Below are 18,113 nucleotides of genomic sequence, written 5' to 3' on the forward strand. Positions count from 1 at the left end.
ACCGCAATGAGAAGCCTGCGCACCACAACTAAGAGTAGCCCCCACTCGCCTCAACTAGAGAAAGCCCACACACAGCAATGAAGACCCAATGCAGCCGAAAATAAAAAATATATAAAATAAATAAATTTATTTTTTAAAAAAAGGTCAACCCCGAACTCCACTTAGATGAACTAAGCAGAGATTAGAGAACCAAACACAGAACTGTATCTCTTGGACACTAAACAGAAGAAAAATAAACTTAAATCACCTATTTCAATGTCTCAGCTCACCACTGCAACCACATTTTACACATTAGGGAACAAAGGCCCAAGTCCAGCAAACTGCTTGGACAAGGGGCACCTGGCCACAGCATAGAGTTTAGAACTTCCCTGTGACACTCATAGCACCCCAGTGATACAGGGCTATTTTTGGTTGGATATTTTTTGTTTTGCAGTTGGTTAGTTTGGCCTTTGTTTTTAAGCAAAATTTTTTTTTAAATTTATTTATTTTTGTCTGCGTTGGGTCTTCGTTGCTGCGTGCGGGCTTTCTCTAGTTGCGGCGAGTGGGGGCTACTCTTTGTTGCAGTGTGTAGGCGTCTCATTGTGGTGGCTTGTCTTGTTGCAGAGCACAGGCTCTAGGCGCACAGGCTTCAGTAGTTGTGGCTCACGGACTCTAGAGCGCAGGCTCAGTAGTTGTGGCGCACGGGCTTAGTTGCTCCGTAGCATGTGGGATCTTCCCGGACCAGGGCTCAAACCCATGTCCCCTGCATTGGCAGGTGGATTCTTAACCACTGTGCCACCAAGCAAGTCCAAAAAAGAAAAGTTTTCTTTAAAAATAAAAACCTTTTAAAATGTTTTTACTGACAAGCAGGATAGAACATGAAATTATTATAGTAACATTTATATCTCCACCAAACTTTTCTAAGAACACTGTACTTTTCAAATAGATTTTAAATAAAAATTTACCAGCCATAAAAAAGGCAGCTTTGATTTATTTCACAATTATGTGACTTCTAAAATCTTGATTATAGAAAAAAGAATTGCTGGAAATTCCCTGGTGGTCCAGTGGTTAGGACTAGGTTCTCTCACTGCCGGGGCCTGGGTTGGATCCCTGGTTGGGGAACTAAGATTTGCAAGCCATGTGGCACAGCCAAAAAATGAAAAAAAAAAGAAAGAAAGAAAGAATTGTTCACCCTTGGAAAACAGAAATTCTTCTTCAAGTATTACTCATTTCTAGTTCCTGGTGTTTTCAAAAGTTACATACTTGATTTTATTTACTGTGAACTTACTAACAAATTTTAAAACAATAATCTCAAGTTAAATGATCATTTCATGTTTTAAATAAGAATATGTTACTCTTCAGACCTACATTTGCTGTTTACTAGCTCAATATATATTAAGTACAAGTTACTTTTTTACTAAAATAACTTTTCTCATTTTACTTAACACCACACTTGGTTGCATTTAATGCCACTGATAACATATGCAGAACTTAATTGGATCCGTTGTAACTAGGCAATTCTCTAAAAGAAAATTCAACCATATATCCTGTTGCTTCAGGCACTGTTAATGAAATTATTCCAACTGAACTGGGAAGATAAAATTTTAGCATAACTAAATGACAATTACCCAACGTGTATTTATACACTGGCCACTTCTCAACAATTTTTAATCCCTGGTTTACGTTGCCAAATATACCCAGAAAAGGACACACACACACACATACACATGCATGCCCCAGACAAGCATAACATACATGCTAACACATGCACGTGTATACATACACAGGCATGCATTCATGTAAGGAATGGACATGGAGATAATTATGTATCCAGGTTCACTTTCTTTAAAAAATGGTATCAAAGTTAAAGTTCATTAACCCAAAATTCAACCATCTGCTCACAGAAAACATAAGTAAATATAAATGTATATATAAACATAAATATAAGGATAAAAAATACACTTGACATAGTCTTTCAATTGATCTTCACAACTCTATGACAAAAATCACATAGCCAACACATAGTAAACACATCTCTTAAAAGGGTTCTAGTAAAAATTCTCTGGAGGCTAATCATCAGAAAGGTTTTTTCCATACATTATACATGTACCAAAAATTCTTTAAATTAGACACATGACTTATAAGGCACTGAGTGTGTCCCCTCAATGCAGTTTGGCCTTCAGGTCACTAAGTTGTAACTGACCATTACAGGTGGGCGCTCACCTTCTGTTGTACCCTTCCAAACTACCCTCCATGGTGTGCCAAAGTCATCTTTGCAAACTACAGATCTGATCATGACAAAACCCTGGGCCTTCAGTGGCTGACTTACCTGAAGGATAGAAGCTGAACTTTTTTTCAGGGCACACAGACCTGCTGCAATCCTGACACCTCTTCAGTTGCACCTACTGACCAATGTCCCAATCAAATACTGCTCTTTGGTTTACCAAACCACTTGAATGCCCTTCCAGTGCCTTTGTTACTTTATACCTCCACTACATTCCATCCCCTATTTCTGGGATTTACACACCGTTACCATACCTGTCCAGCCAACAAAACCTCCACTCCCTTTTCTCCACTCAGCTTGAGTCACCCCCCCGGGACAGCTCCACACTCTTCCTTTTGCTCTATCAACCACACAGAAGACAGGTTTCCACCACGGTACTCAGAATTTAATTTTTTTACCTTTCTGCCTCCCTCTCTCCTTTCAACCTCCCTAGGGGCAAGGACCAGTGTCTCTCCTAGAACAAAGCACCAGAAAAGCAGATGCTCAGAAACTATGTGCTGACTTTTGTGCCTCTCAAAATGATGAATCATGTTCCTCACCCTCCAGGATGGAAGATGTGGAAGGAGGGGAAGGATACAGCAAGAAGAAAAAAATCATGAAAGTGGGAAATTGGAAGAACAGGTAAGAAATTATATAAGCCAATACCTCATTTCCTAATTACAGGGTCCGCCTGGCATACTCAGGATCAACTCTACCAGTTTCAACTTCCTAATCCGTTCAAATACCTAATTCAATCAAATCTTTCTCCCAGGACTCTATACTTTTAGTATGGTCTCCCCATTTTGCCTTGCCTTCTCTTCATCCCCCCTGGATCTTACCCTGTGAAGGACAGTGTGCTCAAGGTAGATGGGCAGGACTGGGGCACTTAATTTCCACTTAAATGGCATGGGGCAAAAATAAGTTCCTGATATAACTGCCCTAAAAACTTAGCTCCTATGAATGTAGCAGCCAGCGAAGAAAGGTACCATCTAATTTCTTTATAAAAAGAAAAAACATGGTAATAAATACAAGTCAACCAGAAAAAAAGTTCCAGCTTCATAAGAATGTTAATATTTTTCATCTAAACAATTTTAAAAATTAATATAAGCAACTATCAGAATATAACTGAAACAGAATGCCCTGAACGAGAGCAATCATGGGGGGGGATAAAAGCCCTTAAAAACCTGAATCACTCGTATTCTTTTAAGAAGTTTGAAATCCTGCTGCTCTAACATACAAGGTTTTATTAATTTCTGTCTTCTAGTAAATTCTACTACTTCATGGAAACATTAAGCAATTCTCAGCATTTATTTGGAAATAACAGCATAAAAATACTGCCTACCTGCCCACCCATCTGACCATTTCCCATCAGCATTTAGACATGACTATCTCTTCTGCCTCAAAAAAATACCTTCTCTGGGCCCTTCATCCTGCTATCACCCATCTACTTTCTTTTCTTCCCTTTACACACACCACTTCCAGTACTTGTCTCATTTTATCCCATTCACCCTGGAGTCCAGCTCAATCTGGATCTTATTCCCATCACACTCAGTATGACTGCTTGGACAAAGGTTGCCACGTTGTTTAGTCTTTACCTACCTTGTCCTCCCTGGAATTTTCAACTAGCTCCTTAAACACTCACTTCTCTTGAGTTTGATGATTTAAGTCATTTCCAGTGCTTTTCTACCTTCTGCTCTTGCCAAACCTACCTTCTGGCTGCCTAACGTTCCCCAGGGCGCCATGCTTTAGTGCTTCCACATTCTTCCCTAAGGGAACCACCTTCCCTCAAGCCTTCAAAATCACCCACATGTTGCTGAACCATATCTCCATCCCAAGTGTGTCCCTCTGAGTTCTGCACTTCAAAAACCAGCCAGCTACTGAACAAATCCATTTAGCAGCCCTCAAACACAACTTGTCCAAAGCTTAATCCTCCAGCATCTCCACGACAGACCTGCTTCTTTTACAGAATTCCTCATCTAACTGCCCAGAAAAATGGAATTTGTCTGTGGTTGTACTCCCCTATCTAATCAATCCCCAAGTTTTATGTGTTCCACCTGTTACTGATATAAGAGAAATCTCATGAACCTATCTACATTTCTCTATCCTAACTACAACTGCCTTGGTCCAGGAACCATTCTGTCACACACATCATTACAGCAGCCTCTTAGCTAGTCTTCAGCCTTTCCCTCTGTAGTCCATGTAGCCAATCAGTTCATGTCACTTCCTTCACTTGTTTAAAATCTATCTGAAGCAGGAATTGGTGACTAAGTAGAGGCAAGCTAGAAGGTTCATATGCATAGGGGTTTACTACAGACAATTAGTGACCTCAGTCAGAGGAGTCCTAATTCTATGGCTCTGACCACCTCCTATACTTTTCTATGAAAGTATCCTATCACTTCAAAAGACTCATAACAAACAAGATCAAATTTGTGATTTCCCCCTTTAAGTTGCCTATCTCCCCCAGCTTCCCCATTGCAGTTCAGAACTCCATTTGCCCTTAGCATCCCATACTGGAACTATCAGAGTCACCCCTTCTTTAATTGGTCGTCCTCTCTGCCCCTGCTACCAGTCACAAGTCCTATCCATTCTACACCCTCAAAATCTCATATCCACCTCCCTGCAGCAAAACCTCAATTCCAACCCTGATCTGCCCCAGCTAGACCATTACCATAACTAAACTGTCTATCTCCTTGGGCAGCTACAGACCTCATATCACTATCATAGGATAAAAACCTTTATTCCTACTGCTTGGCTTTCAAGATGCACCCACACACACACATAGTTTAGCCGCAGCCACAAATAGCAGCAGTCCACTCTCCAAGGTTTGGACTATGAATTATTCTATCCCTCACAGGGGTTTTTTCACCTCACTCCTCACCACAAACATCCCCTCCATTCTGCTTCAAATCCCATCCTCCCAAGCCTTGCCCAGATTCCACCTCCTCCTTGAGGCTTTCTCTGATCACTGGAAATCTCGGCAATCCTACTACTTTTCGTCCTCCCAGAGCCCTTCCGTTATATTTCTCATGTAGTATTTATCACCTACTACTTTCCATAGCTAGCTGCTGTGTGGTGTGCATAAATTACTTCTGTCTGGATAGGCACTGAGTTCTGTGAGGGAGAGAATGCCTACCACCACCCAGAAATTTTCACACGAATTATCCATTTTAACTTACCTTTTATAGTGAGTGTCTGCTTTATAGCCAAGCACTCTATTCTGTGCCACAACTGCTCAGTTAGGCAGTTAATTCTGAATTCTTTGAGGATATAAATGTGTCTCACACTTCTTTGTGTCCTTTGAAAACCACCAAATAAGATGCCTACCATTGTATACCCTCAAGTACACACTGGTATGCTGAAATTACTCACTGTTCAATTAACCTTTAGGACAGTGTTTTTGTTTCAGATATAAGGAATATTGCAAACAGTTCTGCTAACATTAAGAAACTATGAATCACTAATGAACTATGAACACACTAATTAGATATTTACAGGGTTGTGTTTTATTTAAAACCAGAGTCTTTTATCACTAAGGGGGAAAAAGATCTAATTTGAAGGCCAAGGAAAACAGAATAACCCCAAGTACATTTTTGGGTGGTTTTCTCATAGATCTAAAATGATGTTATCCTGGTGATTGTAATACAAATACTATCTTTAACTAAATAATATCAGACTGATATTGCGAACTGTCAGTAGGTAAAGCTGTATTTTTCAAAATGAACTAGATCCATTCCTCTGATTCAGGCTTTCTCTATGAACTGGTCTCTGCACTTCTCATTTCAAGATATGCTCAGTCCATTAGTCTATCAGAAGTGTTTACCAGCACTACTAAAGGGTAACTCCTATTTCTCAGATCATTCCCCAAGGGCTCCCTAATATCTTTTGGGAGCCCTGGGGCTGTCATAATGTACTTAGAAATCAATGTCCTCAGCTGTCCCGCTACCCCTACCTTTGTCACTGTGCTGTCTCACACAGGCAGCTGCAGAGGTCCCTGGTCATGGGCACCTCCCACCGGCCCACTCCCACCACACACCCCTGCCACCCTGTGACATCAAGGGCAGTCTTACCAAGCCCAGGGCCACAGAGGGGAAATCCCCTTCCAGGTCCAGGCCACGCTCAGGTAGGTGAGTCCTGAAACAGCACTGCCCTCTACTCCGTTCCCCTAACGGAGGCTGTGTGTGAAATGGCCCTTTCCTCCTCCTTTGTATATTTCCTCTTCTTCTTGCTGTTTTACTCAGTCATCTCCCATGAAGATTCAGGCTCAAGTCCACAAGGATAGTTTTCTGACAAACAACAACTCTAAATTGACCCTCCCCTCTTTTACTGGCATAAGCACGTGTGCCTGACTTGCTTCCAATAGTTACTAAAGTGTTGAAGGATGAGTGAAAAGAACATCTGACCAATAAACATGATTATATCGCTCATCACAGCTACCATTTATCGAGCACTTTTAAGATGCCAAGCCTTGTACTAAGATCCTGCGATAAAAGTTCTCCTACTAACACGTCCATTTTACTGATGAGGAAACTAAGACTTAGAGGGATTAATTTACTTGAGCAAGGTCAATGACAGAGCTGGCACCCAACCCCAGACCTGACTCCAAAGCCCAAGACATGCTCTCCAGACCCATATTCCATTCCTGTTTCCTCATCAGTCACAGGAAGATGCCAAGAAGAAGGAAGTGACAGGTGCTACCAAGCCCGTCCCTCCCAAGGACATATCCACACCCTTTACAATGGTCACTGCAATCACTGTAGGGTGATCCAACTTTTAGAAGAAAAAGTTTTCTGTCTGCTAACAGGCCAAAGTTCCAATATTCACACAGAATAGTTCTCCCAGCTATCCTTCTTACATTTACCCACTTTTAAAATTCACGATTGGAAAAAAAAAAAGTCACTAGCCTTTGAAACTAAAGTTACAGTACACACCAGGCAAATGATAATACATTTTAAATATTGATAAAATGCAGATACAAAGAATAAAGTCATCAAACCACTACTCAAAACTTTTCTTTAGTTCTTGTTATAAAATACTTCATGAATCAAAAAGTAAAGTACCTAAATTATATTTCACAAAACTCAATATTTCTGAAGTAATTTACAATATACTTTTTAATCAAGGCATATTCCTGTGTCAAAAAGAATGCTGAACAGCTATAGATTTTATATGTGTGATTATATTACATTTTCACATTACTGATGATGCTAACAAGTTTTACCATTTGTTCATTTATTAAAGTTTAAGCATTAATATTTTATATTATGAAGTCTCATTAGTTAACTGTGGAAAACAGAACACTGCTTGCTTCATTTTCAGTTCTTAAAAACAGATGAATGTGAGAAACAGAACATGTGACTGTAAGGGATGCTTTGGTAGGTGCCCAGCCTCTCCTTTTCTGGATGAGGCCCTCCACACCTTCACCAAGGGAGGATCCTTGCCCACATCCTGCTAACCCAGGGTCTCATTCCCTCGCCCAGGATCATGCCCCTGGTGAGGGAGGGGATGGTGGCCCATATGCAATGAATGGTCCAAGCCTGAGTATTAAGGCCTGGCCCTCTTGCCTCCATTCGGAGCAATTCTGAAGGGCCCTGCCAGGTCCAGAGATGCCTCTGAGATTTGCCCAGGGCTCGAAAGCAGTCAACTTTCCCTTCTGCCTAGTACTGCCTTCCTCCCTCCCCAAGGCTGCTGCTTCTAGCACACAAATCTGAGTCTCAAAGTTGGCTTCCTGAGTGACACAAGCTACAACAAACAATTACAAAGAACATATTTGTAAGGAGGTGTCTCTTTTCTTTTTTTTTTTTTTTTTGCGGTACGCGGGCCTCTCCCTGCTGTGGCCTCTCCCGTTGAGGAGCACAGGCTCCGGACGCGCAGGCTCAGCGGCCATGGCTCACGGGCCCAGCTGCTCTGCGGCATGTGGGATCTTCCCGGACCGGGGCACGAACCCATGTCCCCTGCATCGGCGAGCGGACTCTCAACCACTGTGCCACCAAGGAAGCCCAAGGAGGTGTCTCTTAAACACCAGTCCTGAAAACAGAAGCTGCGTGTCTCTAACTATGACCCGGAGGACAAGGTGTTTGAACTGAGGCCCTACAGGGACACCATATAAAAAGCCCCTGAGGAAATGATTTCAGCCAGAGCTTGGCCTCACCCTCATGCCACCTGTGGCCCATTTCCGGACAGAGCAATTAGATGGAAAAATAAAGGTCTAGCAGCCACATCTGTAGACAATCATAAGTAAAGCAACTGCAGCAAGAAAAAAGGTATTATAAATTTTTAGTTGATATCACCCATAAACAACACAAAAGAAATCTTTACATCTTAATACTGACCTCTGCAAAATACTCAACAGATAACATATTCAGTAGCAAAGTGATTTTTCAAGTACTAGATGATCAAATGACTGATCTTCTGTTTTCTGTGGCACCCCCAGGGCCCCAGGGTTTCCTGAGGGTACCTCAAGGAAGGAGTTGGTAAGGGAGAGGGTCCCACCAAACACATTTCAGCCAGGTCAGCTCTGCCTTTACTTTCAATTTTATATAAATTTCCCTTCTGAAGAAATTTTCAAATGGAAAGTTTGAGAATGTCTGTGCCAGGCCAGAGTTTTCCAAAGTGAGGACCCATCACAGAAAATTTTTTTCTGGTTTATGCATGAATATTCTGTGTAAGATTTGAATTCATGTAAGATTTGGATTCTAATAAAATTTTGCTAAGAACAAGTGTTCTGCTACTGCTAGAAAATAAAGGGGAGGATGGGGGTACTAAAAGCTATATGAAGACCATTCATGAAGACCATTCTGTCCTATTCACCATGGTATTGCTAGCACCGAGCCCAGTACCTGACTGGTGGATGGCTCAATGAGTATTTAATGAACAAACAGGAAAGAAACAAACAAACAAAACCAAAAGTCACCGAACACAGATGCAATGTTTTACAGGATCAAGCATTAATAAAACAGAAACAAACTGCCACTTCCAGAAGAAGCAAAAATATAGTAACTTCAAAAATTGGTAATAAACAAAAACATGCCCATAAGAAGCTATTTGTCCATATCAAAAATTTTCAAATCCAATATTTTCCCAATGAAAAACAAACTTACCTTATACAGAAATCTTTGGAGGGCAGTATCCTTTCCAAGCGATCATTTATTCAAAGGATAATCATACCACCCATGAATAAGATAAAGCAGCTTAAAGAGTTCCACTACAATTGGCTTACAGAGTTCTACCACAATTATCTCCAAAAAAGTACTGAAGCATTTTCAAGATTTCCTGTGACTGAAGTTTAATCTTCAAGGGAAAACTACCTACACAGCCACTGTACAGTTGGAAACCTCTTTGAAAATTGAGAGGCTTTCAAAAGTGCACGTTACACAAAGCAACCAAGCTACCCAAAGACAACTCAAGCAATGTGCAAAAAACAAACAAAAAAGGTATACAGCTTTAAATTTTAAAAAAAGAAGTATTCACGTATGTGTGGATTTTTTTTTAAAAAAGATACCAACTCACAGAAAAAGAAATCAGACTTGTGGCTACCAGAGGCCAAAGGTGGGGAAACGCGGAACTGGAGGAACGTGGTCAAAAGGTACAAACCTCCAGTTATAAGCTAAATAAGTACTAGGGATGCAATGAACAACATGATGACTATAGCCAACAATGCTGTATGATATATAGAAAAGTTAAGAGAGGTAATCCTAGGAGTTCTTATTACAAGAAGAATTTTTTTCTTTTTTTCTTCATTTTCTTTTTATTGTATCTATATGAGAAAATGAATATTAGCTGAACCTACTGTGACCATCATTTCACAATATATGTAAATCAAACCATGATGCTGTATGCTTTAAACTTACACAGTGCTGTATACCAATTATTTCTCAATAAAATTGGCAGGGGCGGGGAGACAGTAAATAGTCACATGTTTCTGCCAACACCTGACATTCCCTAAATGATGTTAATATTTACTCAGGTGGGCTGAGAGAGGTAACTTATAAGAGCGAAGATGATGACGGCAACCCATCTAATTCAAGCCCTCGTTGATGTATAATGCCTTGCCAAAGAACATTCACTTTTCAAGGAAGATTGCTAAATGGTCTTTTTTTGGTCTCTGATCAGAAGATCATTTCAGAGATCATACAATTGGATGCTATGTCCTCTCAGAAATATATGTTATAAAATAACATTCCAGAAGCTTCATGCACGAATCCTTAAATAAAGAAACCACGTATGGAGCCCCCACAAGTAATTAGTCATTTGGAGGAAAGGAAGAAGGGGTGGACACAACATTTGGCTATATTAAATTTGGAGTGTATTGTCTGTGGATTTCTCTTAGGCAAGCTATCAAATCTGTTATTATCGCTGACAATCAAAATATAGTAGAGGGTCTAAAACTTTCTAACAGGTTTTTGTAACTTCTAAAAATTTCCTATACATCAGGTCAATTCTATTCAAGGCATCACACAAGATACAAGACTATATTATTTTATAGGCTAATTTTGTAATATTTACCCATAAGAAACCAAAAAGAGTATTATAAAAAAGAACAAGAAAGAAGCATGCCACACAGCCCCCTGGTGGCCTGGTGGTTAGGATTCAGCACTTTCACTGCAGAGCTCCGGGTTCGATCCCTGGTCGGGGAATCATCCTGCATGCCACACAGCATGGCCAAAATACAAAAAGTAAAAAAATTAAAAATTAATTTTAAAAAAAAAAGCATGATGCTGTAGATATGTGATATACAAGTTAGCAGATCCCAAAAAACAGAAGCAGAATCCTGCTTCAATAATTAAACAGGCCTATGAGCCTATGGTGGTGCCTGGCTCGACAAAGCTGCTGTGGTGCTGCCCTCAAGAAGCAGAAAGTCTCCTTGTGGAGAAAAGACCAAAACACACAAACCAATGAAAAAAAGAGTTCTGAAAGAACAGGACATAAAAAAGTGGTAAAATTGACTATTAGAACAGGACATAATGAAGTGGTAAAACTATTAGATATTGTGACTATTTAAGTCACGAGAAAAGAGAGCAATTTTGGTTCAAGTAGTCAGAAAACAACTTAACAAATTATAGTTTCTTTAGTTTCAAGTCCAGTGTAAAGATTTATTTTTGCCAATTGCCTCTACTTTAGGTAAAAGTTACTGATCAATTGCTAGAAATGCTTTTAATAAGTTAAATAAACATACATTTTAATAACTTTAATATTCTAAATATATATATTCATTCCACCTGAAGGAAATATCCCCACAGGACATCTTTTTAAATCTTACAGAAAATAAGTTAAGAGCCAGTTAAAGTAATTGAATCAGCCTTCCTAAAATTTTTAAGCAAATACTTCAACATTTACTTGGGATATTCTTTGCCTTACATCTGTAGAAGACATCGAGTTTTATTCCCTTTGTGCAGCATAATTCAGGTAATAGCACTCTCCTTCTTTTTTTTTTTGCGGTACGCGGGCCTCTCACTGTTGTGGCCTCTCCGGTTGCGGAGCACAGGCTCCGGACGCGCAGGCGCAGCGGCCACGGCTCACGGGCCCAGCCGCTCCGCGGCACGTGGGATCTTCCCGGACCGGGGCACGAACCCGCGTCCCCTGCATCGGCAGGCGGACTCTCAATCGCTGCGCCACCAGGGAAGCCCAGCACTCTCCTTCTTAATGGGGAACCATCTCCTCCAAACACAAACATGTAATTCTAACGGGGGCTGCCATTTTTTGTGCCTCTGGCCTCACTGCCACAGAGGAAGGTCTGTGACCCAAGCCAGGTACCTTCCTACCCTTGGCCTCAGTGATTTAAACAAGAGATTGGCATAGAATCCAAGCCAGGAGATTCCATGGTCCCTCCCCAAATGGGGCAGCTTTCCTTTCTAGTGATACAGGGAGAAATATACGAGCCAGGGGGAAAAATGAAGGCAACATACAAAGAGAAGTGGGGCCCAGGATCCAACACACCCTGGCAACTTCCAAGGGTTCCAGACGTTTCTGACCATTCATGGCTATGTGAGCCAATTAAATTCTTCCTTTTGGCTAAGCTGATTCATAGTGAGTTTATATTTCAAGGAGCCAAGATAATTTCAACAAAACATTCTTGATCCAGAAACATCCAATGCAGACATTATTTTTTAAATGGATTAAAAAAGGTTCCAAATAACATGAGGAAATGCATGAAAATTAAAGTAAAAATTAGTTGACCCGAAATACTGGAAGAGTAAGGACTGTGCTATAGCCTTCAGAAGTTAGGCTGGTCCCCATCCTAGCAGCTCTTATCTGATAGGTTTGATAGGCAAAGCACTCTTAGCTCTCAACAGGAACAGACTTGCTTTTTCCAAAATTCATTTGAGGGGCCTGAAAGTAAGCGTCTAATTGAAGAATCATCACCCATTCCCTAGAGGAAGACAAAATCCTCAAGGTAAAACTCGTTCTTTCTAAAATGTGGGGTTTTCTTTCTGATTTCAAGTAGATTTCCAAGGGATATCTAAAGAACAAATCTGAAGCAAACGAAGCTGGGCCAGTGGTCTCTCCCACTCTCAACTCCAATGGTTCCCCCATCCAAAACTGCTATTAATTATAACAAGATTAGAATCTAGCCACATTTTACCCTTCTGAAAATCTCTTTTACGCCACAGTTTTGTCCTAAAGTATAAGAGGCTGGTTTCTCTTTTGGTTCTGCAGAAAATCTCATTAAAAGAAAGTTGATGGTATAAACAAGAAAGACAGGCACACTTTCTTCTTGCCTGTTCCTTCACCTTTACTCTTTCCTTTTCTCTTTAAATCTATGAGAAGAGTCAGACAAATAAAAGTTAAAAATCCCAACTGCAAGACTCACTAAGCGCCAATCTCAGAGTCCTTAGTTTACAAATGTGGCCAAAAAACACCTACCTGAAACATCTGTTGTCTGGATTACCTGAAATGATTTCTTAAAATGATTAGCACAGTTCCTGGCACACATAAAAGGTACACACTAAATGAAATGGAGTCACCAAAGATAAAGAACATACTTCACCATCCTAGTCAAGACCTACACCTTGAAAAGTAAGCTGACAAAGAATGAACACATTTGGGATCATAGAAGTAGCATTTATAAATCCATTTGTAGGCCTACCTGCAGAAATGCAATTAAAAGAAAAAAAAAAGCTGCTTTCCTATATGCTCAAGTAAAAGAATAATTTTTATAAAACAAATATTAAGTAATAAATATTTTCTACAAAGTGCTATCTAAAAGGCAATATTAAACAGTCTGAAAAGGAGGAAGAGAAATACGGAGGAAAAAGATAAGTTAAGCAACATAATTTGTGAACTGCTATATCTGCCACAGTAATTAGCAAGGCTAACAGCACTAATGCTTGTTTTCCATGAAATACATAGTATATAAATTTGCATTAACCTTCTGATTTTTCCCTAAGAGTTACGGATTTGATTCAGCAATCTCTTTTCATTTAAAGGGTTTTCTGGGGTTCTTGTAGGTGGTGATGGTGGTGGCTTTAAGTGAAAGAGTAGCAACAAGGAAATAGGCATCCTGAAGGAATTTACAAGCCCCTGCTATGCTTATCAGGGGTATCAAAAGTACTTAATTAATATGTTTAGATTTCCTGTATGAGAACCCACAGTCGCCAATCAGTTAGTGAAAAGGCATTACATCTCATCACTTCAGGGAAATGAGTGAGATTAATTTTCAAAATCACAAACATTAGACTTCACTGACTTTCCTTAAAAAACTCGGTGCTGGGCAGGGGTCTTTGGGACTCACTGTTTGGACTGCAGGTATGTGTGTGTGCACCACTGTGGTTGTGTTTATCTCCAAGTCAGGCTCAGGTCTAACTAAAATATTATCCATCTGATCAGTAAAAATTTTTGCTCCCTGTTATCTCTGCACTCTCTTTCTTCCTACAAATACAGCTAGCAGCTCAGGACAAAATTAATACCATATTTCTGGGGTATAGTTCTAATTTTTTAAACCTTTTTAAATAATATTATCTCAAAATATATACATAGATATGCCTAGAAGTGATCAAGATAACTTATGCAATTAATTTTATTAATACTTCAATTAAAATATTTATAAAAGTCTATTTTTCTTTGTTTTATTTTTATTTTATATTGAAGTATAGTTGATTTACAATGCTGTGCCAGTTTCAGGTGCACAGCAAAGTGATTCAGCCATACATATACATATATCTCTTCTTTTTCATATTCTTCTCCCATATAGGTTATTACAGAACATTGAGTAGTATGGCGAGCTGCGTCTGACCAGCAGAATAACAGTCGCCACACGCTAGATTCTTCTCGTATCACACTTTATTGGAGTACAGCTTGGTTAAGGAAAGATGGAAGGAAGACCCCGCAGCCGTAACGGCAGCTGCCTATATAAGATTCGGGATACTGTGCAAGTCTCTGATTGGTTCATATCGAAAGCATAATTACACGTCGCCTTCGGACTGGTTACTGCTCTAAAACCTTGTTAGCATATCTCAACGCATGCGCACTGGCTACAGGATGGATGACTCAGCTTTTTCTACCCTGCTTTGCGGCAACGCTTTGCCGCGCCCCACATCTCCCCCTTATTTATTTACTATAGCACAGTGAAGTTTTGCCGGTACACATGCTCACACCATGGTGTGCTCACGGTTCAACGGCAGTTCTCCACTGGCACATCCATGACACCCTCCTGCGTGCAATGCCATCACAGGGCGGCAGGGTGCAAGGGCTGTCGATGGCACATCTACGACACCCTCCTGCGTGCAATGCCATCATAGGGCGGCAGGGTGCAAGGGCTGTCGAGACCTAAAACAGAGCTCCCTATGGAGGTGCAATGGCAGCAAGGCCTCTCCGTGCAAGGGCAGTCATCTGGGATTATTCAGGGCAGAGAGCCAGGCAGCAGGGGAATCACCTTCACCGATAGCCAAAAGCGCCTGAGTGAGCAGAACCTTATCTCGACGCGCTCGGACACGAATTCGACAGACCAACCAGAGACATAGCACAATCCCAAACAGGCAGCAGGCTGCAAACGTAGCTACTCCCACCCACTCTTTGAAAAAGGAGAAAGCAGAGGAGAGCCAAGAGGTAAAGTCCCCGAAAGTAACTGGCTCCAGTTTGGTAGCATTAAGCCGCAATATTTGAATCTTCCGTTTCAGTATCATCCGTTCCGCCTCTCGGGACCAATTTCCCGCTAGGAATCTTCCGATCACTCTGCTTTTATTGAGTGCATGATCATCCATTGTTGCATCATCCGTGCGACACTCGGCATCCCTTTCGAGTTTCTCTTCCACGCTCCGTGTCAGTCTTGACGGCACCCAAATCGGGTCCTGATCCGACGGTTCACTCCGACGGTTCACTCCGTGTGTCGAGTTCTGAATCGGTCCTCCATGCGGGGTGCAACGATTCCCGGGTTTCGGCACCACTTATGGCGAGCTGCGTCTGACCAGCAGAATAACAGTCGCCACACGCTAGATTCTTCTCGTATCACACTTTATTGGAGTACAGCTTGGTTAAGGAAAGATGGAAGGAAGACCCCGCAGCCGTAACGGCAGCTGCCTATATAAGATTCGGGATACTGTGCAAGTCTCTGATTGGTTCATATCGAAAGCATAATTACACGTCGCCTTCGGACTGGTTACTGCTCTAAAACCTTGTTAGCATATCTCAACGCATGCGCACTGGCTACAGGATGGATGACTCAGCTTTTTCTACCCTGCTTTGCGGCAACGCTTTGCCGCGCCCCACAGAGTAGAGTTCCCTATACTACACAGTAGGTATTTTGCTTATTTAGAGGTCATATTTCTCTAGGAAGAATAATTAAAACCAGTAGCAAACCATTGTTAATTCCAAGAGTATTTTTTCTATACAAACCATCAGAAGGATACAGCTTTTACCGTTATTCAATTAGTCTTAACATTTCCAATTAGAATACATTAATGAGTCTAAACTTACTAAACAGATAAGTCAACAACAGGAGTTAGTGCTGTATGTTGTTAATTCAATGTATCATTAAATATCAAGCTGTCCAATCCCTAAAGTAACATTCCGCTCCAGGTGTTTAAAGGAAAAAACCTCAATAAGGAATTCCTTCAGTAAGACCATTCATTGAACAAATACTTATTGAGTACCCACTGTGTGCCAAGCTCATGCCAGATACCACTGCAGGCACTGGAGACACACTAGTGAGCCAGACAGTGAGGGTCCCCCTTTCTGGGAGCTCACGCTGTAATGGAGAAGATGTACAACAAATAAGCTCAGGTCAACTCGATGACATATAATTTATTTGTTCTTTTAAAAAGACAGCCCTGAATTCTAAAATTCAGCAATAATCAAATATTTATTTATAAGTAAAGAGCTCCTTCTCTACCCCAGGAAGAAAGGAAAAGGAAAAACAGCAAGAAGGGGTAGGGGTGAGATGGGAGGGAGTGAATAAATGGGGGGCAGTGGGGAGAAAAGAAGGGACAGGCTGAGACAGACACCCAATGCGAGAATCTGCTCTCGGTCTTGAACCCTGCTTCTAGCTTACCGCAATTATACACACTGTCAAATATTCTTTTGCTTAAATTGGGTTTCTGTCACTTAGAACAAAGAATCCTTATTAATACAGAATCTATAAGGTCTTATATATAAGACATGCAATATATATTTATTAAGTAAACATATGAAATGTTAACATCCATTGAGCACTTATGATATGCCAGGAGCTGTGGTATATGCTTTGTATTTCATTTAATCCACACAACTACCTTACAAGGTGGGCATCAAACCATGTGAGTGTTTTAGGAGAGAAAATGGAGGCATGGGGGTTATGTAATAATTGTCCTGGGTGATAGACTAAGTGAAAAAGCAATGCCAGAACTCAGAACACAAGACTCTGGTGCAAAAACCTGTGCTCTTAAATATTACACAGCACTAAACAAATTGATCTAAAGAAAAAGCATGGAACTAAGTTTATATCATACTGAATAATCTGACACTTTCTTATTGTTACATTTAACAAAATCGCACAGCTTACTGAATAAAATTTAGCCAAGTCCAAAATGCTGCAGCCCATCCTTAATTTTTCTAAAAAACATCCAGGAGAAACTTCTTGCCTGATTTTGGACCTTTCATAGCTTAAGACATGTCATCTTAAACCTTACCTTTCTCATTCTCTACAGAGCACTAAATCTGAAACTTATTCATTATGCCTGGACATGATCTCAGAAAGAAAGATTCAAGGCACCATCTAAATTCTATTTCCCCAGCAATTAACCACTACCACATGATGTTTGGGAAAGAAAATTATATTTTGCTTATCCTTGAAACTCCCACTCTATCATATACAGAAATACATCATGCCAAGTTCAGGCTTTAAGTAATTACTATGACCAAATAATTACTTATTTTTATAATGTTATTAAGACAATAGTAATTATGAATATTTGTACAGTTCTTTACACTTTACAAAACACTTGTATACATAGTATATCCCTGGACCCTCCTAGAAATCCTATTAAGTAGACAGAGAATAAATCATGCCTCCATTTGGCAGTTAAAGAAATTCATGATGAAAGGAGTACGGTGATTTGCCCTAAGTCATTCAGCTGGTAAGTGACAGATTGGGATTTTAACACAGGTCTTCTGGCTCCAAAGTCAATATTAATTCCCAGAAAATAAATATGTTACCACTGACTGCCAAAGCAGTTTTCTATCTGCCTACTTCAAGCTTTCTTTTTTCCTTAAACCTTCATGCCAGAAATGTTTAAATAAATCATTAGCTCCTCTAAAGTCTCTTCAGTATGAACCCGTGTTCATGAACACTTAACTCAGCAAAATCTGCTACATGTTGTGCACAGAAAAGCATGTTTCACGGCTTCAACCTGGAGCCAGGCCTATCAGCAGCTACTCAGAAATCTCTGGAAACTTGGTGCTC

At 40.5% G+C, this 18,113-nt stretch overlaps 1 protein-coding gene across 15 annotated transcripts in view; it reads right to left on the minus strand.

Moving 5' to 3' along the window:
• KDM4C (lysine demethylase 4C) overlaps positions 1-18,113 on the minus strand; it is a 430,596-nt gene that overhangs the window by 306,411 nt on the left and 106,072 nt on the right. The window lies entirely within an intron of this gene.

This window comes from Kogia breviceps, chromosome 8, assembly GCF_026419965.1.
Source record: "Kogia breviceps isolate mKogBre1 chromosome 8, mKogBre1 haplotype 1, whole genome shotgun sequence".
NCBI lineage: Eukaryota > Metazoa > Chordata > Mammalia > Artiodactyla > Physeteridae > Kogia > Kogia breviceps.